The sequence below is a fragment of the Nyctereutes procyonoides genome, unplaced genomic scaffold, assembly GCF_905146905.1.
Source record: "Nyctereutes procyonoides isolate TBG_1078 unplaced genomic scaffold, NYPRO_anot_genome, whole genome shotgun sequence".
In the NCBI taxonomy this organism is placed as follows: domain Eukaryota; kingdom Metazoa; phylum Chordata; class Mammalia; order Carnivora; family Canidae; genus Nyctereutes; species Nyctereutes procyonoides.
The window spans coordinates 52,828,340-52,851,049 of record NW_026575047.1 but is presented as its reverse complement, the minus strand read 5'-3'; the positions used below and the strand labels follow the sequence as shown (position 1 = coordinate 52,851,049).

Here is a 22,710-nt window from a genome sequence, read left to right as displayed (position 1 = left end):
CAACCAAAGATTTCTACTTAAATTTCATTGAATACCGACTCAATTGTAAAGGAGCCTGGGAAGTAAAGTTTTTTGGATTGGTGCACTGGCTCTCTAAACAAAATCTGAGTTATGAGAAGCATGAGAGAGAAGATATTTGGTTAAGCACCTGCAATCTTTGTCATTAAAGGCTCTAATTATTTGTCAGCATGTATTAACATTTTTTTTCACAACTGTTAACTGTTTCTTGAAGATTTAAAAAATTCTCTTCAAAATCCATAGGTAAATTACTGAAATTTATTCAGACCCCAGCATTCTTTTCCAGGACTTTAATGCAATACAATCCACTCAAGACCCTCCCCTCATCAAATGAGCTTTGTTTCCTCTGTCTCTAAGTAGGTATGACACCATCTGGTGTTTTCAGCTTTTGACTCAGAGCCATGGCTGGCATCATCACACTAATCAAGAGGTAGGAGGGGATGGGCCAGGAAGAGTTAGCGACACAAATCATTTGGTAATTAAATTCTTATTGTTATAACATTTGTTCCTTGCACAATAAAATATCCATTGAAGAATTTTAATAAAATTCTGTTGTTAATCATCAGCAATTGGAAACTCAGAGTGTGAGTCTAATTGACAGATTGTTGCTATGGTTGATATAAAATATTAAGTTTCAAAAAGACAACCATGGGATGCCTGAGTGGCTCAGCGGTTGAGCCTCTGTCTTAGGCTCAGGGTGTGATCCTGGAGTCCCAGGACTGAGTCTCATATCAGGCTCTCTGCATGGAGCCTGCCCCTCCCTCTGCCTATGTCTCTGCCTCTCTGTGTGTTTCTCGTGAATTAATAAGTAAAATATTTTTTAAAAATGAAGACAACCAAAGGGGCAATTAAGGAAACAATTATTGTGTGCTCATTTTAGCCGACTTTTTCTATATATGTTAAATTCCTCCAAGATAATAATACATAATAAATAACAAAAAAATTCTCTGAATAATTTGGATGACTGAGATACAAGTAATGAAAGATAATAATTGATCTATTTAATCATCTATTCTATTCAATCCTCAATTGTTGAACATGGGATGCCTGGGTGGCTCAGCTGTTAAGCATCTGCCTTCGGCTTAGGGCATGATCCCAGTCCCGGGATCGAGTCCTGCATTGGGCTCCCAGGGGGAGCCTGCTTTTCCCTTTGCCTGTGTCTCTGCCTTTCTCTCTGTGTCTCTCATGAATAAATAAATAAAACTTAAAAAAAATTGTTGAATGTATATTATCTTCTAGGCACTATGCTAGCTGTTAAAGGACTAAATAAGAGTTTTTAAAATGTAAGCATGCCAGAGGTAAAAAGATAGGTTGAAAGTCTAAAATAGACAGCAGGGAACTAAGATGGGTAATCTGAAATTAGCTTCCATACGCTAGTAATTCCAGAAAATTAGCAGCAGAAACTAAGGTTGGACATTTTGCAATTCTCTTCCAGCCACATGAAATTAATTTATAAATTCTGAGAAGATTCAGGTATAGGTTTTTAATATGAGATTTTGATATGTGGAAATTAGACAATCTTAATGAATAAAGAAAAGAAATAGAGTGACTCACTTACATGGGATAATATAGAAATGAGGTATTCTAGAAGTAAACTAATCTGCTGGATAAGAAGTTTTAATAGGTTACATCTGAGTATGTGGCTCAATGTTCTAATAAAATATTGTTAGGAACTTACATGAGAGCTACAGAGAATTAAATTTAAAAACAAGATCTGGGAAGGACTCATTAATTTAAAGGCAGGCTTCTTTTTTAAATCACTAGATTGCAGAAATTGAAATTGGTTAATTCTAATTGACTAACATTATACAACTGGTCAAATCTCAGCTGAAATTTATGAATACAGACACTATCGATGCTATGGTAGACAAAACTTGCTTATAAAAAGACATCCAGCCCAGAGGTATGGGGGTCTTCTGCCCCATGGATCTCTCATGTGGTTCAGTTGGAGTTCAGGCCACTGTCCTAAGCTATTGACCTTGGAACATCAGCTGGTCTGACACACTTATTTTGTTCCCCTTTGTTGGATGAATTATTTATAATCTCTAAAACTCAGTGTACTCTTACATAAGTTGTGTTTAAATATAACCATTATGATGTCCTGTACACACTCTGTTAATTTTTTAAATGATTTTGAAAGGCTTAAAAGGATTTTGTCTACAAAATTTATAAGGATGATAATTTAGTAGATTGTCAAGGGTGGTTTAAATGCCTAGGAAGTTTTTGTTTTTTACATTTGTCATCTTCCCTTGGTGTATTTGAAATATTTGAGAGAACAAATTATATTAAAATTGTACTTTGAAATAGCCAAGGCAATGTGATTAAATATGTAAATATATTAAATGTATGAGTTAACTCAAAAAGGACAAGTGAAAAAACTGTTCTTATTTTGATTAAAATCATAAAAATTTGTAAATAAAGTAAGATTATAGGTTAAGCCTAAATGTTTACGGGAACCATAACTTTTTACCTTTGTAACTATAATAATATAATATTGATTAAAATAAATAATTATAAGGATTTCTTTTTGTGCACAAAATCCCAACTAGGACAGTAAAAGCTCAGCTCAGAACTAATCAATAACAAAAGTGGGAGTGTGGACTGTGAATCAATCACTAGGATGCTTTAAGAAAGATCTGCATTCCTAGCTAGGGTCAGTGGGACTCCACACACACCCTGCCTCCCCATTTATGCACAGCAAGCAAATTGGCAGAAAAATAATGTCAGAGGACTGCTCCTTGTAGAAAGACAATTTGTGTGAAAAGGGAATCCAGGTGTGAGGTCTGGAACCAGAGCAAGAATCCAAGCAAGGCTTCAGATAACTCAAAAAATGTTTGCATCAGACATTAAAGTAGAAAAGAAAGAGTGAGACCACGAAGTACTTCATCTCCAGAGTAAAAACCTCCTAACTTTGACTTCTGGAGTTTCCAGGTTGCCTACCTTCATCATACCCACTACCCTCAAACCTCCTGGGTAAAACCTTTGCCACCAGCACAGAGGCCACATTTAGGCCTCCTGGTGATAGGGAGGACTTTGGGAAGCTGCAGCTCCGTTTACTAATCATTCTGATCATTTATGCATAATGAAGAACTGACCCAAGAATTACTAGACACTGGAAAAAAACCAGCAGCATTAAAAAGACCAGAGTGATGAAAACATTATGTTAAGTGAAGTAAGCCAAACAAATGAATATTATACAATTTCAGTTATATGAGGCTCCTAGAGTGGTGAGTATCCCACCTTATATTGCAGGATTGAGAGAAGTTCATATAAGCTTAAGAATTCTGCCACAAGAGAGAGCAAGAAATATGGAACTGGTTGTGTCCATAGAAGATCTGAGAAAACCTGAGCATCCCCACCATATGGAAGGTGTTTCCCAAAGTCAGTCAGTAAAGACTGAAGGAGGTGATTCCTACTTCAAATACTAAAACAGCAAAACAAGACTTCAGGGAATGTGAAAAATCAGGGAAATATTACACCACTGAAAGATCACAATAATTTTCCTGTTACCTACCCCAAAGACATGGAGATCGGCAATTTACTTGCTAAAAATGTCAAAATAGCTGTTCTAAGGAAGCTGAATGAGCTACAAGGAAACATAGACAATTCAAAGAAGTCAGGAAACAATACACATAATGAGAACTTTAACAAATAGTTAGAAATCATAAAAAAGAACCAAATGGAAATTGTGGAGTTGAAAAAATAATGTAATGAAACATGTAGAAGAGAACATTAAAAAAAATGGATCAAACAGAAGAAAGAATCTGTGGATTAGAAGACAGGACCTTTGAAATTATCCAGTAAGAGGAGAACAAAGAACAAAGAATGAAAGAAGGGAAAGAAAGCCATGATTTGCATGATACCATCAGAAGAAACAATCTGTGAATTATTGGAGTCTCAGGAGAAAAGAGGGAGAAGGGTCAGCAAACTTATTTAAAGAAATAATGGCAGAAAGTAGGATTTATTCCTGGGACACAGGCTGATTCAACACTCATAAAACAATCAATGTGATTCATCATATCAGCAAGAGAAAAACCAAGAACCATATGATCCTCTCATTAGATGCAGAGAAAGCATTTGACAAAATACAGCATCCATTCTGATCAAACTTCAGAGTGTAGGGATAGAGGGAACTTTCCTCGACATCTTAAAAGCCATCTACAAAAAGCCCACAGCAAATATAATTCTCAATGGGGAAGCACTGGGAGCCTTTCCCCTAAGATCAGGAACAGGACAGGGATGTCCACTCTCTCCACTGCTATTCAACATAGTACTGGAAGTCCTAGCCTCAGCAATCAGACAACAAAAAGACATTAAAGGCATTCAAATTGGCAAAGAAGAAGTCAAACTCTCCCTCTTACCAGATGACATGATACTCTACATAGAAAACCCAAAAGCCTCCACCCCAAGATTGCTAGAACTCATACAGCAATTTGCCAGTGTGGCAGGATACAAAATCAACGCCCAGAAGTCAGTGGCATTTCTATACACTAACAATGAGACTGAAGAAAGAGAAATTAAGGAGTCAATCCCATTGACAATAGCACCCAACAGCATAAGATACCTAGGAATAAACCTAACCAAAGAGGTAAAGGATCTGTACCCTAAAAACTATAGAACATTTCTGAAAGAAATTGAGGAAGACACAAAGAGATGGAAAAATATTCCATGCTCATGGAATGGCAGAATTAATATTGTGAAAATGTCCATGTTACCCAGGGCAATTTACACGTTTAATGCAATCCCTATCAAAATACCATGGACTCTCTTCAGAGAGTTAGAATAAATTATTTTAAGATTTGTGTGGAATCAGAAAAGACCCTGAAGAGCCAGGGGAATTTTAAAAAAGAAAACCATAGCTGGGGGCATCACAATGCCAGATTTCAGGTTGTACTACAAAGCTGTGGTCATCAAGACAGTGTGGAACTGGCACAAAAACAGACACATAGATCAATGGAACAGAATAGAGAATCCAGAAGTGGACCCTCTACTTTATGGTCAACTAATACTCGATAAAGGAGGAAAGACTATCCACTGGAAGAAAGACACTCTCTTCAATAAATGGTGCTGGGAAAATTGGACATCCACATGCAGAAGAATGAAACTAGACCACTCTCTTGCACCATACACAAAGATAAACTCAAAATGGATGAAAGATCTAAATGTGAGACAAGATTCCATCAAAATCCTAGAGGAGAACACAGGCAACACCCTTTTTGAACTTGGCCACAGTAACTTCTTGCAAGATACATCCACGAAGGCAAAAGAAGCAAAAGCAAAAATGAACTATTGGGACTTCATCAAGATAAGAAGCTTTTGCATAGCAAAGGATACAGTCAACAAAACTAAAAGACAACCTACAGAATGGGAGAAGATATTTGCAAATGACGTATCAGATAAAGGGCTAGTTTCCAAGATCTATAAAGAACTTATTAAACTCAACACCAAAGAAACAAACAATCCAATCATGAAATGGGCAAAAGACATGAAGAGAAATCTCACAGAGGAAGACATAGACATTGTCAACAGGCACATGAGAAAATGCTCTGCATCACCTGCCATGAGGGAAATACAAATCAAAACCACAATGAGATACCACCTCACACCAGTGAGAATGGGGAAAATTAACAAGGCAGGAAACAACAAAGTTGGAGAGGATGCGGAGAAAGGGGAACCTCTTGCACTGTTGGTGGGAATGTGAACTGGTGCAGCCACTCTGGAAAACTGTGTGGAGGTTCCTCAAAGAGTTAAAAATAGACCTGCCCTATGACCCAGCAATTGCACTGTTGGGGATTTACCCCAAAGATACAGATGCAATGAAACGCCGGGACACCTGGACCCTGATGTTTATAGCAGCAATGTCCACAATAGCCAAACTGTGGAAGGAGCCTTGGTGTCCATCGAAAGATGAATGGATAAAGAAGATGTGGTCTATGTATACAATGGAATATTACTCAGCCATTAGAAATGACAAATACCCACCATTTGCTTCAACGTGGATGGAACTGGAGGATATTATGCTGAGTGAAATGAGTCAATCAGAGAAGAACAAACATTGTATGTTTTCATTCATTTGGGGAATATAAATAATAGTGAAAGGGAAAAGAAGGGAAGGGAGAAGAAATGGGTAGGAAATATCAGAAAGGGAGACAGAACATAAAGACTCCTAACTCTGGGAAACGAACTAGGGGTGGTGGAAGAGGAGGAGGGCGGGGAGTGGGGGTGAATGGGTGATGGGCACTGAGGGGGGCACTTGATGGGATGAACACTGGGTGTTATTCTGTATGTTGGCAAATTGAACATCAATAAAATATAAATGTATTATTAAAAAAAGAAATAATGGCAGAGAATTTCCCAAATCTGGTAAGTGATTTGATATCTAAGTTCATAAAACTCAAAGGTCCCCAGACAAACTCAATGTAAAGAGATCTTTTGCAAGATAAATTACAAAGACTGTCAAAAATTGAAGACAAGGAGAATCTTAAAAGAAGCTCATAACTTACAAGGGCTCTCCCATAAGGCTATCAGCACATTTCTCAGCAGAAACCTTATGGGCTAGGAGAAAGTAGGTATTATATTCAAAATGCTAAAAAAGAAAACCTACCAAGAATATTCAGAAAAATTGTTCTTCATAAATGAGGAGAGATACTTCCCAAACAAACCAAAGATGAGGGAGTTCATCATGAGCAGACCTCACTTTTAAGAAATGCTAAAAGGGTGCAAATTAGTAACATGTGAAAATATACATTACACTGGTAAAGGTAAGTATATAGCCAAATTCAAAATATTCTAATATTGTGATATGGTAGTATGTTAAACACTGCACTCTGGTACAAAAGTCAAAGACAAAAGCATTAAAAAGAAGGATATATACAGGGACATCTGGGTGGCTCAGCAGTTGAGCACCTGCCTTCAGCCCAGGGTGTGATCTTGGAGTCCTGGGATCGAATCCTGTATCAGGCTCCCTGCATGATGCCTGCTTCTCTCTCTGCCTATGTTTCTGCCTCTCTTTCTGTGTCTCTCATGAATAAATAAATAAAATATTAAAAAAAGAAGTATATGCACAATAATTTGTTAAGGAATACACAATATTAATTAAGGTTAACTATGACATCAAAAACATAAAAGATGGGGGGCTAAAAAAGTTGAGTTTTTGTAAGTGATCAAGGTTAAGTTGCTACCAGTATAAGATAGGCTGTTATATCTATAAGATGTTCTATGTACCATTTGCTGGCAATCACAAAGCAAAAACCTACACTAGATTCACCAAAAATAAGGACAAGGCAATCAAAGCATACCACTATGGAAAACTGTCAATTCACACAGAAAGATGGCATGAGAGGATGAAAGGAACAAGGGAACTATAAAACAGCCAACAAATAATTAATAAGATGGCGTTAGTAAGTCTTTACCTAACAATAATTACTGTAAATGCAAATGGATTGAATTCTCCCAACAAAATGTATACAAGGGGCTGGATGGATTTTTTTTTTGAAAGATCCAACTATATGCTGTCCACAAGAGACTCATTTCAGCTTTAAGGACATGCATAGGCTCAACTTGAAAGTTGGATAATGATATTCCATGCAAATGGAAACTAAAAGAGACCAGGGGCAGCTATACATATATCAGACAAAGTAGACTTTAACTCAAAAGCTTTAACGAGAGACAAAGAAGTTCATTGTATAATGATAAAGGAGGATAATGATAAATGCATCAAAGACAATATAAAAATTGTAAATATATATGCACCCAACATCAGAGTAGAGGTATCTCCTTCTTTCTGAAAGTTTGCATTAAGCCACATTGCTTTTACAAAAGACCTATATTAGTACCTGTTTTCCTAACTGAAAGACAGCTAAAGAAGATTTTCACTTTTACATAAAAAGATAAAAAGCAAAAATAGTGTTCAGTGTTTGTTTTGCAGTGAGCCATGATAAACAGCCCACCCTGAGCAGTGAGAGTGGGGCCACAAATCTACCTCCCTGGGAACTGCACTTAGCATCTCAGCATCAAGCCTTGATAGCTTTGAACTGTGTCTGTGAGCATCTGTGCTTTATCCAGATTTGTTTTGTGCTTTCATTAACGAGATGTGTCCTAAGGTATCAGAAAAAAACTAAGAAAAGCCATTTTTGGATAGTGAGAATGCTCTAAAGTTTTCCATATAAATTAAAGGCAATTGCTTTTTTGATTTATACCATTTCTGCTCATGAAAGTTTTCATAGAAATGCTCTACTTTCAAATAGTAGGAGATGTCTCTACCTAAATAAATTAAGCAAATACTAAAATCTGAAGGAAGAAATACACTAAAATACAGTAATAGGGGAATTCAGTACCCCACTTTCAATAATAGGTTATTCAGACAGAAGAGTAATAAAGCAAATGTTGGACTTGACCTATATTTTAGATCAAATGAACCCAACACACATTTACAGAATACTTCACCCAATAGCGGAGGAATACACATTATGTTAAGCATATATGGGACATTCTTCAGGATAGATAATACAAGGAGGTCACAAAAAAAATCTTAGCAAGTTTGAGACTGAAATCACACCAGGGATCTTTTTTTTTAAATTTTTAAAAATTTGTTTTAAGTTCAATTTGCCAAAATATAGCATAACACCCAGTGCTCATCCCATCAAGTGCCCTCCGCAGTGCATTACCCAGTTATGCCAACCCCCCGCCCACCTCCCTTTCCACAACTTTTTGTTTGTTTCCCAGAGTTAGGAGTCTCTCATGGTTTGTCTCCCTCTCTAATTTTTCCTACTCAGTTCCCCTCCTTTCCCTTATAATCCCTTTCACTATTTCTTATATTCCCCATATGAGTGAAACCATATGATGATTGTCCTCTGGTTGACTTATTTCACTCACCATAACACCCTCTAGTTCCATTCACATCGAAGCAAATGGTGGGTATTCGTCCTTTCTGATGGCTGAGTAATATTCCATTGTATATATAGACCACATCTTCTTTATCCATTCATCTGTCAAAGGACATCGAGGCTCCTTCCACATGTCTGGCTATTGTGGACATTGCTGCTATGAACATTGGGGGGCAGGTGCCTCGGCTTTTCACTACATCTGTATCTTGGAGTAAATCCCCAGTAGTGCAATTGCTGGTTTGTAGGGTAGCTGTATTTTTAACTCTTTGAAGAACCTCCAACTGTTTTCCAGAGTGTCTGTACCAGTTCACATTCCCACCAACAATGCAAGAGGGTTCCCCTTTCTCCACATCCTCTCCAACATTTGTTGTTTTCTGTCTTGTGAATTTTCCCCATTCTCACTGGTGCGAGGTGGTATCTCATTGTGGTTTTGATTTGTATTTCCCTGATGACAAGTGATGTGGAGCATTTTCTCATGTCCTTATTGGCCATGTCTATGTCTTCTTTGGAGAAATTTTTGTCCATGTCTTCTGCCCATTTCATGATTGGATTTTTTGTTTCTTGGGTGTTGAGTTTAATGAGTTTGTTATAGATCTTGGAGACTAATCCTTTATCTGATATGTCATTTGCAAATATCTTCTCCCATTCTGTAGGTTGTCTTTTGGTTTTGTTGGCTGTTTCTTTTGCTGTTCAGAAGCTTTTTTATCCTGATGAAGCCCCAGTAGTTTATTTTTGCTTTTGTTTCCCTTGCCTTCATGGATGTATCTTGCAAGAAGTTGCTGTGGCCAAGTTCAAAAAGGGTGTTGCCTGTTCTCTAGGATATTGATGGATTCTTGTCTCACATTTAGATCTTTCATCCATTTTGAATTTATCTTTGTGTATAATGTAAGAGAATGGTCTAGTTTCATTCTTCTGCATGTGGATGTTCAACTTTCCCAGCAGCATTTATTGAAGATATTGTCCGTTTTCCAGTAGACAGTCTTTCTTGCTTTGTCGAATATTAGTTGACCATAGAGGTGAGGGCCCATTTCTGAGTTCTCTATTCTGTTCCATTGATCTATGTGTCTGTTTTTGTGCCAGTACCACACTGTCTTGTTGATCACAGCTTTGTAATACAACTTGATATCTGGCCTTGTAATGCCCCGGGGATTGGCTTTCTTTTTCAATATTCCTCTGGCCATTTGGGGTCTTTTCTGATTCCACACAAATCTTTAGATTATTTGATCCAACTCTCTGAAGAAAGTCCATGGTATTTTTTTTAAATTTTTTTATTTATTTATGATAGTCACACACACAGAGAGAGAGAGTCAGAGACATAGGCAGAGGGAGAAGCAGGCTCCATGCACCGGGAGCGCCGTGGGACTCGATCCCGGGTCTCCAGGATCGCGCCCTGGGCCAAAGGCAGGCGCCAAACCTCTGCGTCACCCAGGGATCCCTGGGTCTTGCTTTTTTTTATCCGGTTTGATACTCTGAATCTTTTGATGGGATCATTTAGCCCATTCATGTTCAGAGTAACAATGAAGGATATGAATTCAAGTGTCATCGTGTTACCTATTCGCTCCATGTTTTTGTGGATTGTTTCCTTGGACTTCCTCTTTCTTTTACAGGGTCGCCCTTAATATTTCTTACAAGCTGGTTTGGTGGGCCACATATTCTTTCAGTTTCTGACTATCCTGGAAGCTCTTTATCTCTCCTTCTATGCTGAATGAGAGCCTTGCTGGATAAAGTATTCTTGGCTGCATGTTCTTCTCATGTAGTGCCCTGAATATATCATGCTAGCCCTTTCTGACCTGCCAGTCTCTGTGGAGAAGTCTGCTGTTAATCTGGTATTTTTTCCCCATAATAAGTTATGAATCTCTTATCTCGAGCTGCTTTAAGAATTTTCTCTTTATCTTTGAAATTTGCAAGTTTCACTATTAAATGTCAAGGTGTTGAACGGTTTTTATTGATTTTTTTAAAAAAAAATTCATTTATTTATTTATGAGACACAGAGAGAGAGAGAGCAAGGTAGAGACACAGGCAGAGGGAGAAGCAGGCTCCATGCAGGGAGCCCGACGTGGGACTCGACCCCAGGTCTCCAGGATCAGGCCCTGGGCAGAAGGCAGCGCTAAACCGCTGAGCCACCCCGGCTGCCCTATTGATTTTTTCATGGGGGTCCATCCTCTCTATCTCTTGGATTTGAATACCTGTTTCCTTCCCCAGTTTAGGGAAGTTCTCAGCTACGATTTGTTCAAATATACTTTGTGGTCCTCTCTCTCAGTTTCTTCTGGAATCCCAATTAGACATATATTCTTCCTTCTCAGGATATCATTTATTTCCCTAAGCCTTTCCTCGTGGGATCTTAATTGTTTTTTCTCTTTTTTTCCTCAGCTTCCTTCCCTACCATCAACTTGTCTTCTATGTCAGTCACTCTCTCTTCCACCTCATTAACCCTAGCAGTTAGAGCAACCAGTTTGGATTGCACCTCCTTTAATCTATTTTTAATTTTGGCCTGATTAGATCTCAATTCTGCAATAACAAAATCTCTAGAGTCCTTTACACTTTTTTCCAGAGTCACCAGTAACTTTATAATTGTACTTCTGAATTGAATTTCTGACATTGTATTGAAATTCAAATTCTGTAACTCTGTGGCAGAGAGCATTGTTTCTGGTTCTCTCTTTTGTGGTGAATTTTTCCTTCTTTTCATATCATCTAGTGCAGAGTGGCTATATGAGCAAGCTGAGTCAAAAATATCAACCACAACCTAAGTAAAATACACTCTAGATGATTCTGAAGAGGTCAGAGACCAGGAAATAAGAGAAAAAGAAGAACTGAACAAAATAAAACAAAAGGAGCACTAAAGTGAAAAACAAATTTTATTTTATTTTATTTTTTGTGTCAATTCACCATTTAAGTTTATTTTTTTTATTTTTTTTAATAAATTAATTTTTATTGGTGTTCAATTTACCAACATACAGAATAACACCCAGTGCTCATCCCGTCAAGTGTCCCCCTCCGTGCCCGTCACCCATTCACCCCCACCCCCCGCCCTCCTCCCCTTCCACCACCCCTAGTTCATTTTCCAGAGTTAGAAGTCTTTATGTTCTGTGTCCCTTTCTGATATCTCCCACACATTTCTTCTCCCTTCCCTTATATTCCCCTTCACTATTATTCATATTCCCCAAATGAATGAGAACATACACTGTTTGTCCTTCTCCGATTGACTTACTTCACTCAGCATAATACCCTCCAGTTCCATCCACGTTGAAGCAAATGGTGGGTATTTGTCGTTTCTAATGGCTGAGTAATATTCCATTGTATACATAAACCACATCTTCTTTATCCATTCATCTTTCGATGGGCACCGAGGCTCCTTCCACAGTTTGGCTATTGTGGACATGGCTGCTAGAAACATCGGGGTGCAGGTGTCCCGGCGGAAAAACAAATTTTAAAACAAAACAGTAAAATTTAAAAAAACAAACAAAAAAAATAAGAAAAAAAAAGAAAAGAGAAAAAGGGGGGGTGATGATGGTGGTGAGGAAGTGGTAGTGGAGAAAGAATGTAGTCTCCCTGAGGTGGTCTTAGAGGGTGAGCCTCTTGGTTCTGAGTGTATATTGTTCTGTATGTTGGAAGATGCTCAATCCCAAATTTATATAAACTAGTAATACTTACACATTTTTTTAAATTTTTATTTATTTATGATAGGCACACAGTGAGAGAGAGAGAGAGGCAGAGACACAGGCAGAGGGAGAAGCAGGCTCCATGCACCAGGAGCCCGACGTGGGATTCGATCCCGGGTCTCCAGGATTGCGCCCTGGGCCAAAGGCAGGCGCTAAACCGCTGCGCCACCCAGGGATCCCTAAACTACTAATACTTAAAGACCAAACATTGACCGCCAAAACAAACAAGATAAAAGATGGGGGCAGAATGGGAAGGAAGAGAGAATATAATCTCACAGAATGAACCAACCCGGTGTTCCACTTTGTTCTGGGTGTATTTTGGTCATGTGTTAGAAGGTACTAACTTGTAAAACAAAATGAGAAAGAAAAAAAAACAAATACCCATATCTCGTACATTTACCAAAATTAAATTGAATATGTTGAAGGGAATCCAGAAGTGAAAAATATATCTAAGACTTGTAATTGTAGAAATATGAAAGTCAAAAAGGAAGAAACTGAAAAATGAAGAGTTGATAAAATATTGTAGTTAAGGTAGGAAAAGAGAAAAACTATTGGAAATTGTTTTTAAAGATTTTATTTATTAACTCATAAGAGATAGATAGATAGAGAGAGAGAGAGAGAGAGAGAGAGGCAGAGGGGGAAGCAGGCTTCATGCAGGGAACCCAAAGTGGGAATCAATCCCGAGACTCTGGGATCACACCCTGAGCCAAAGGCAGATACTCAACCACTGAGCCACCCAGGCATCCCATAAATCTTGGAGATTTTTAGCCTGATATAAAAACAAGTCATAATGAACAACAACAAAAAAAAAAAAAAAAAGGAAGAAGACCCTCTAGCTCTATATACTATTTTCCCTCAGTCCTGCAGCTTTCCAGTGCTGCTTGGTCAATAAACTTGCTCTTCCCTTGTTCTTCCAGCTGGTCTTCTGGGGGAGGGGTCTGCTGTGCTGATTCTCAAGTGTTTGCCTGGACGGATATGCCCCACCCCTGCCAGGTGCCAGGCTCAGCATGAGCTGCTTATCCTGTGAGGCCTTTGTTCCCTAGAGGCCCCACCTCTCCCAGGCACAAGGTGAAACAAAGGAAAACTGGTGGTGGGCAGATTTCCAGCTCTGGAGTCAAGCTCCCCACTGCCAGCAACTAACCACAGTCTCTCAAGTCCTCACTGGCCTAGATGCTCTTAGGAGCAGTCGCAGGTGCACTGATCTTCACTTCTTGTGGGGCACCCAGGGGTAGAACAGTTTTCGCTTTCCCGTGCCCTCCCTGTTTCCACCTGTCCCAGTGGGTACAGAGGATCACCGGCTTTGTCCACTTGGGCGCCCTGGGATCTGGGGCCTTGTGTTGCTGGAACTGCACTCCCAGGGCTGCCTCTCCTGAAGTGAATGGGGGCACAGTCACCTCCTTCTGTTGCCGGGATCTAGAATAAAGGGAGCTCCAAAGGAGCCCACCTGACTGACTTGCATCTCCCAAATACCCGGGAGGGCTGTGATGCTCCAGCCCTTTACTGGTATCAGACCACGGTTTGGGCTGAGCTTTCCCCTGGGTGCCCCTCCTCTTATAGTGATTCCAGGAATCTTGAGGCTTCACTGCCCGTCCTGAGCTTCTGTCTGATTTTCCTGCTAAGCACTTTTTCATCTGGGGAAACTCCGGCGGGGATTTTTAAAGTTCCCACTTGTCCAGGGCTGGGCTTTCCTATCCTGGAGGCTCTCACTGCTCCAATTTAGCCCTGCTAGTCATGGTTCCCCTCCCCCACTTTATTCTTTTAATTTTTTTTCATCTTCGTGCCATTAGAAGCGAAAACTCTCCTCTTTGTAACATTTCAGCTGTTCTCTCTTTAAATCTCAGATCGAATTCATAGGTGTTCAGGATGTTTTGAAAGTTATCTAAATAAGTTTGTGGGGCCAGATCAATTAAAGACCCCTACTCTTCCACCATCTTGCTCCCCACTCCCCCCCCCCCAGGGATCTTTTCTTATCCAAATGCATAAAACTAGAAATTAAAAGCAGGAGGAAAACTGGAAAAGTCACAAACAGATGGAAATTAACCAAACACTTCTAAACAATCAATGGGCAAAGAAGAAGTGAAAAAATATCTTGAGAAAAACAAAAGTGGAAATACAACCTACCAACACTTATAGGATGCAGTGAAAGCATTAAGAGGGAAGTTTATAGGAATAAATACATTAAAAAAAAGAATAATCTTAAATGAACAACATAACTTTATACCTCAAGGAACTAGAAAAAGAAGAACAAATTAAGCCCAAACTTAGCAGAAGGAAGGAAATAACACATCACAGAAGAAATAAATGAAACAGAGACTAAAAAGACAATAGAAAAGACCAATGAAAAAAAAATGAAAAAAAAAAAAGAAAAGACCAATGAAACTAAAAGCTGATTCTTTGAAAAAAAGAAACTGACAAATCTTTAGCTAGACTCAGAAAAAAGGGGGAAAACTCAAAATCATAAATGAAACCAGAAACATTACAAATGATATCACAGTAATACAAAAGATCATAAGAGACTACTTTGAATGATTATACACTAATAAATTGGGTAACCTAGAATAAACAGATAAATCCCCAGAAACAACCTACAAAGACTAAATCATGAAGAAAGGCAAATTCTTAACAAACTAATAAGAAGTAAGGAGACTGAATCAGAAATTTTGAAAAACAAAATAAAACAAAAACCACTTTTCACGAAAGGAAAACCCAAGACCAGATGGGTTCACTATGAATTTTACCAAACATTTAAAAAGAATTAACATAATCCTTCTCAAACACTTCTAAAATAATTGAAAAGAAAAGTAAACCCAAGATTCATTCTACAAGGCCAGTATTATCCTGAAACTGAATCCAGAAAAGGACATGAGAAAAGATAACTAAAGCCAATATCCCTGATGAATATAAGTATAAAAATTCTTAACAAAATACTAGCAAACTGAACTCAGCAGTGCATAAAAAGGATCATACACCGTGATCCAGTTGGACTTATCCCTGGGATGCAAAGATGCCTCAACTTATGTAAATCAATAAATATGAGACATCATCTTAATAGAATATAAGATCAAAACAATTTGATCATTTCAATCAATGCAGAAAAACATTTGAAAAAAATCAGCATTCTTTCATGATTAAAACTCAACAAACTGTATACAGAGGAGCATACCTCAACATAATAAATGCCATATATGACAAGCCCACAGTTATTAACATACTTGAGGTTAAAAGATTTTCTTCTAAGATCAGGAACAAGACAAAGGTGCCCACTTCTCACTACTCCTATTTAACACAGTACTGGAATTAGTAATCAGTTATCAGGCCAGAAAAAGAAATAAAGGGCATCCAAATTTGAAAGGAAGAAGTAAATTGTCTCTGTTTGCAGATGACATGATTTTATTTATTTATTTTTAAAGATTTTATTTATTCATTCATGAGAGACAGAGAGAGAGAGAGAGAGGCAGAGACACAGGCAGAGGGAGAAGCAGGCTCCATGCACCGGAAGCCCGACGTGGGACTCGATCCCAGGTCTCCAGGATCGCGCCCTGGGCCAAAGGCAGGCGCCAAACCGCTGCGCCACCCAGGGATCCCCGACATGATTTTAATATATAGAATATCCTAAAAACTCCAGCAAAAAAAACCCCACAAAACTGTTAGAACTAATAACAAAGTCAGTAAAGTTACAGAATACCAAAACAGCATACAGAAATCAGTAGCATTTCTGTACACTTACAGTGAAATATACGAAAAAGAAATAAATAGTCCCATTTACAATAGCATCAAAAACAATAAAATATTTAGGAATAAACTAAGTAGGTAAAAGATCTGTATATTGAAAACTACAAGACCTTGATGAAAGAAATTGAGGATTTAAACAGAAATGAATCCCATGTTAATGGATTGGAAGAACTAATACTATTAAAATGTGCATACTACCCAGAGCCATCTATAGATTCAATGTAATTCCTACAACTATTACAATGGCATTTTTTACAGATATAAAAAAGATAATCCTAAAATTCATTTGGAATGACAAAGACCCTGAATAGCCAGAGTAATCTTGAGAAAGATGAACAAAGCTGGAGACATCATACTCCTTGATTTCAAACTTTATTATAAAAGTGCATTAATCAAAACAGTAGGTATTGGCATAAAAACAGACATATAGACCAATGCAGCAGAATTGAGATCCCCCAAAATAAAACCCCATATATACAGTCAACTAATTTTTGACAAAGGAGCTAAGTATACTCAATGGGAAAAAGATAGTCTCTTCAATAAATGGTGCTGGGGAAATTGGAAGTGTACATGCAAAAGAAAGAAACTGAGTGAAAAAAAAGAAGAAAGAAAGAAACTGAGTATTATCTTACATCACTTACAAAAATTAACTCAAAATAGATTACAGACTTAAATGTAAGATGTGAAACCATAAAACTCCTAGAAGAAAATATAAGGAAAATGCTCCTTGACATTAGTCTTTGCAATGCTTTTTGGACTATGACACTTAAAGCACAAGCAACAAAAGCAAAAATAAACAAGTAGACTTCACCAAATTAGGAAGCTTCTACACAGTAAATGAAACAATCAGCGAAATGAAAAGGCAACCTGCGGAATGGCAGAAAATATTTGCACACTACATATCTGATAAAGGGTTAATGTCCAAAATATATAAGGAGCTCCTACAACTCAATAGCAAAAAACTCCATCCAATTCAAATAGAAAATGGGTACAGGCCCCGAATAGACATTTTCCTAAAGAATATATTCAAGTGGTCAACAGGTACATGAAAAGGTGCTCAACATCACTAATAATTAGGAAGACACAAATCAAAACCACGATGAGATATCACCTTATAGCTGTTAGAATGGCTGTGATCAAAAGAATAAGAGATAACAAATGCTGGCAAGGTGTGAAGAAAAGGGACCCTTATGAACTGTTGGTAGGATCATAAATTGATTTAGCCACTATGGAAGACAGTATGGAAGTTCCTACTTTTCTTTGCCTGTTTTGGTACTATCTTTTCTATCATAAGTTTTTTTTCTTTCAAGATTTTATTTAAATTCAAGTTAGTACACATATAATGTATTAGTTTCAGGAGTAGAATTTAGTGATTCATCACTTACATATAACACCAGGGCTCATAACATCAAGTGGCCTCCTTAATGCTCATTACTCAATTACCCCATCCCTCCCCACACCTTTCCTCTAGCAGCTCTGTTTGTTACCTATATTTGAGAGTCTCTTATGATTTGACTCCTCAAGTCATTATCTTATTTTTTTCTTCCCTTCCCCTCTGTTCACCTGTTTTGTTTCTTAAATTCCACATATGAGTGAAATATATGACATTTGTTATCTGTCATCAGTTTTTAATTTTGGACAAGTCAAACCTGTCTTTCTCTTTATGAATTTTAACAATGTTATGTAAAGAAAGAACTTTCTTCAAGATGGTAGAGAGATTCACTGCATTTTCTCCTACTACTTCTTTAAGGGATAGGAGAATGGGTGAAGGTGATCAAAAGGCACAAACTTCCAGTTTAAAGATAAATAAATGAGTATGTAAATGTCCAGCATGGTGCCTATATTTAATAACATTCTATTGCATATTTGAAAGTTGCCAAGAGAGTAGATCTTAAAAGGTCTCATCACAAGAAAAAGTTTGTAGCTATATGAGGTAATGGATGTTAACTAAACTTACGGTAGTAATGATTTCATAATATACACGTATATCAAATCATTAGGTTGTATACCTTAAACTTACACATTATTGTATGTCAATTACATTTCAGTAAAACTAGAAAAACTCATTTTCAGTAATTTAATCCTGATTTTTCTTTATATTCTTTAACATGTTCATGGTAGTTAAAATCCCTTTGTACTAACTCAAGTAGCTAGGATTCTTGTAAGTTTTCTTAATTGTCTATTTTTTCTCTTGATTTATCAGTTGTGTTTTCTGCATTTTCTTTATGTCTTATATTTTTAAATATATGCTGGATATTATATATAAATGAACCATAATGACTGAAGAAGTCAATATTTATTTTTCTCAGGAGATGGTTCATTTCCTCCTTGAGGCATAGTTGAAAGGCTGATTACTTCAATCTATCAGGGATTGAACAGATTTGGGTTATGTAGGTTTGGCTTTCCTAGGCTTTTGACTTCAGTCACCATGGTTCTTGTATTTATGATATCCAGCACACACAGTAAGAGTTGCTCTCCTATACTGTATAATATTGATATTACATAATGTCCAACAGAAAAGTTATCTGATAACAGATTTCCTATATTTGTTTTGTATTCTCTCTGAACATAATATTTGCTCTTAATTTTGAGGCTATTTAAAAAAATATTTTATTTATTTATTTGAGAGAGAGAGAGAGAGCATGAATGCAGGGAAGAGCAGAGGGAGAGGGACAAGCAGACTTTATGCTGAGTGCAGAGCCTGATGTGGGGCTCAATACCACAACCCTGAGATCATGACCTGAGCTGAAACCAAGAACAGGTGCTCAGTCAGTGACTGAGTCACCCAGGCATCCTGGAGCTATTTTTATGTCTCTTGGAAATAGTGAGTTGTACCTGGTTTTAAAGACTACAGTGATGATCACTAGTATGATTTTTCTTTAGAGACATCAAGTTTATGCTGAAAAGCATTATTGGTTTTGTAAAAATTCCATTGTTTTACCAGATAGTAGCTCACTATGCGTGCCTTGAAAATTAGCTAAAAACACTGATGAATCATGTCATTATTTGTGAAATTTTTATAAAGGAGGATTATTGGAGGAATAGGCCACCAGTCCAAAAAAATATCAGTTTTCAGAAATTCATCTTTGTAATTATATATATTTAAATTTATGGCATTTATTTGAATTCTCTACATTGGCAAATACAGAGTTCTGAGCATACACTGATTCACATTTTAAATTTATGCTGGAGTCCTATTCACAATTTAACCTTACATTTTAAAAAAGTTTTTATTTAAATTCCAGTTAGTGAACATACAATGTAGTATTGGTTTCAGGTGTACAATTTAATGATTCAATGCTTTCATACAACACCCAGTGCTCATCACAATATATGATCTCCTCAATCCCCATCACCTATTTAACCCAACCTCCACCTGACCTCTCCTCTGATAACCATGAGTTTATTCCATACAGTGAGGAATCTATTTCTTGGTTTGCCTCTCTCTCTTTTCCCCCCCTTGCTCATTTGTTTTGTTTCTTAAATTCCACATATAAGTAAGATCATATGGTATTTGTGTTTCTCTGACTTATTTCACTTAGCATACTACTCTCTAGCTCCACTCATGTTGTTACAAATAGCAAAATTTCATTCTTTTTTATGGCTGAGTAATATTCCATTGTGTGTATGTATATATCTATATCTTTGTCTCACATATTCTTCATTCATTCTTACATTTTTTAAGGTATATGTTTTTTTTTTCTTTTTGAACACTGCTTTTAAGATTTCATGACCATCTGAGCCATTGATCTACTCTGAGAATTAGGGTTGTATTATAACACAATAATGTTGATAAGAAAAACATGGTCAATGTAAAAAAATAACATAGTTGAGATAAACTGTTAATGAGACAAAGTGAAGAAATACTAGAAGAATTAACATGCAGCGCTTGTGTTGGGTACCAAATAGTCATCAAAGAGATCTTGTGGTGCCCACAACTTTGTAGGAAGGGGAAAAGTACTAAAAGCCTTGCAACATGATAATTGGGGGCCCACTCTCTTTAGGAATAAGTTGGAGGGCAGCCCGGGTGGCTCAGGGGTTTAGCACTACCTTTGGCCCAAGGCGTGATCCTGGAGTTCTGGGATCCAGTCCCACATCGGGCTCCCTGCATGGAGCCTGCTTCTCCCTCTGCCTATGTCTCTGCCTCTCTCTCTGTGTGTGTCTCTCATGAATAAATAAATAAAATCTTTTTTTTAAAAAAAGGAGTAAGTTTGGAGCCTTGCTATAGAGATAACATATTTTCTTCCAATATGGGTTTAAAGTTTGCAAATTCATGCCCTGAGAACTGTATTGGGTCTTGAACATCTTTGTTTGGTCTGTACAGTGTTTTAAGAATTGTGAAATTTCATATAAAAGCCTGGCACCTTTTGAACAAACAGGAATCATTTCCTCATGTCAACTGCTAGAGCTGGGTAGAAGTTGCATACTCCAATTTTCCAGTTAGCATCACTTCTCATTTTGAAACACTTGGTTTGCGCTCTGTCCTAACATTACCTACCTGACTTCCACAAGCACTTGTGGTTTTAACTTGCATTTTCCTGATTATTAGCAGAATTGAGTCTTTCTTATTTTACTTTTATGAATGGCCCATTTGTCTCTTACAGTTTTCCTATTCTGTTAGTTTTTTCATATTGATATGCATATATTCTGAATTAATCCCTTAAAGTTTATATGTGTTGTGAAGGTTTTCTCCTAGTTTACACTGATTTTTTTTTTAAGTGTGTGTTTTCTCCCCACACTTTTTGTTCTCTTCTTTGTAATTATATTTCAAGTTCCTTTCAAAATAAGGCCCCAGGAACCTCCAGGTTCAAATATGTCCCTGAGCTTGGCCCACTGCTATTTTATATTCATGATTGGGTATTTGTTCATCAGACCCCAGGATAGAAGATGTGAGATGTGACACAGCAGGACTCCATCTTCCATGGCATGAGTCGTTTGCTGACTCCAGAGGTTGCAGTGATAGCCAATGTGGAAAAAGTGCTGGTACTTTTCCTTGGAACTGGGCTGTGATGAGAAGTGCCTGCCAGGAATATCATCACCTTTTCCTTGATCACTCTCTTCAGTTTCTGAAGATACAGTCAAAGATAATCTTTGAAGATACAGATAACAACTCAAAAAGACAAACACATGCCTCCAATGCATTGTGCTTTCAGATATTCTGGATTTAATTCCACTGCCTAATGAGCTGATTGATGCATTTACTCCATAGCCAGGTCAGCCCACCTCCTTGAAGAAGCCTACTCTATTCCTGGGAGCAGGAGGGGCTGCAGAGATATGGAAAGGATGTAAGAACTCAGAAATTGTTTGGAAATTCTTCCTAGGAAAGGCAATTTCCATGAATGAGGTCTTCCAAGAAAATAACACCATACTTCCCCAGGTGCTCCTCAATCACTGTACTGTTTTATTTATCTCTTTTTAATTAATTTATTTCTTTACTTAAAATAAAAATTTACTTTGTTATTAAATAAAATATATTATTTATTTATTTTAAAATTTATTTAAAATTTATTTATTTATTTAGGCTGTCTTAAAAATAAGAACTCATTGGGGGCCTTGAACTCAGGACCCTGCCATCAAGACCTGAGCTGAGATCAAGAGTCAGAACTTTAATGGACTGATGAGCCACCCAGGTGCCCCAGGATGGTTTTATTCTTGACCTTGGCTTGTCCTTGTTTCAAGATGAGTTCCTGGACAGACTTCAGATTTGGAAATCCCCAGGTTACATAAGGTTCATTTCTATATGCACGGTGTTTATATGGCCTAGGGGTGGGAGGGATCATTCTGGCAAAGTCACCACTGAAAATCCTTAGGTGAAGCCCTGCAATGGTCCTCTGCACCAGTGAATTCACTCTATTAATCCTTTGGATGCAATACAACAAAGGCCAAGGAATGTTTATGTGGCACTTCCAAGCCATGAGGTTTCACTTCTAGACGTCTGAGGTGCACCCTGTCACGTTGCTGCCACCAGGAATCAATCATGTAGGAGCCATTCCAGTCGGTTAAACTAGAGCTCTTTTATTTTCTCCTGCTCCTTCTTGTCCGAAAGTACCGACTTTGCTTGAGTGGCTCTCAGGGCTTGATAAGCCTTCCTCTTTTCCAGGAGATTTTCTGAAACCACAGCTATCTTTTTTCTTTGCTTTTTCTCTGCCATGTGTTCAAAGCCCTAAGTGTGTGTTTTGATAGGTAGAAGTTTTATATTTTCATGTAGTTCAATCTATTAACCCTCCCCTTTATAGTTTGTGCTTAGTTTTTGAAATATCAAGAACCATTCTGGCAATATTTCAACAGCTTGGCCTATACAACACAATGCATTTTATATACATACATACAAATACGGCAAAATAATAAATATAACTAAATTATACAGCTGTAACTAGCTTTAAATATTGTAATTAAAATTGTACAATTAAAATAAG

At 37.5% G+C, this 22,710-nt stretch overlaps 1 pseudogene; it reads right to left on the bottom strand.

The window, feature by feature from the left end:
• Window positions 1-13,728: 13,728 nt before the first annotated feature.
• On the bottom strand, window positions 13,729-22,445 carry LOC129510213 (60S ribosomal protein L7-like 1; annotated as a pseudogene).
• Window positions 22,446-22,710: the final 265 nt, after the last annotated feature.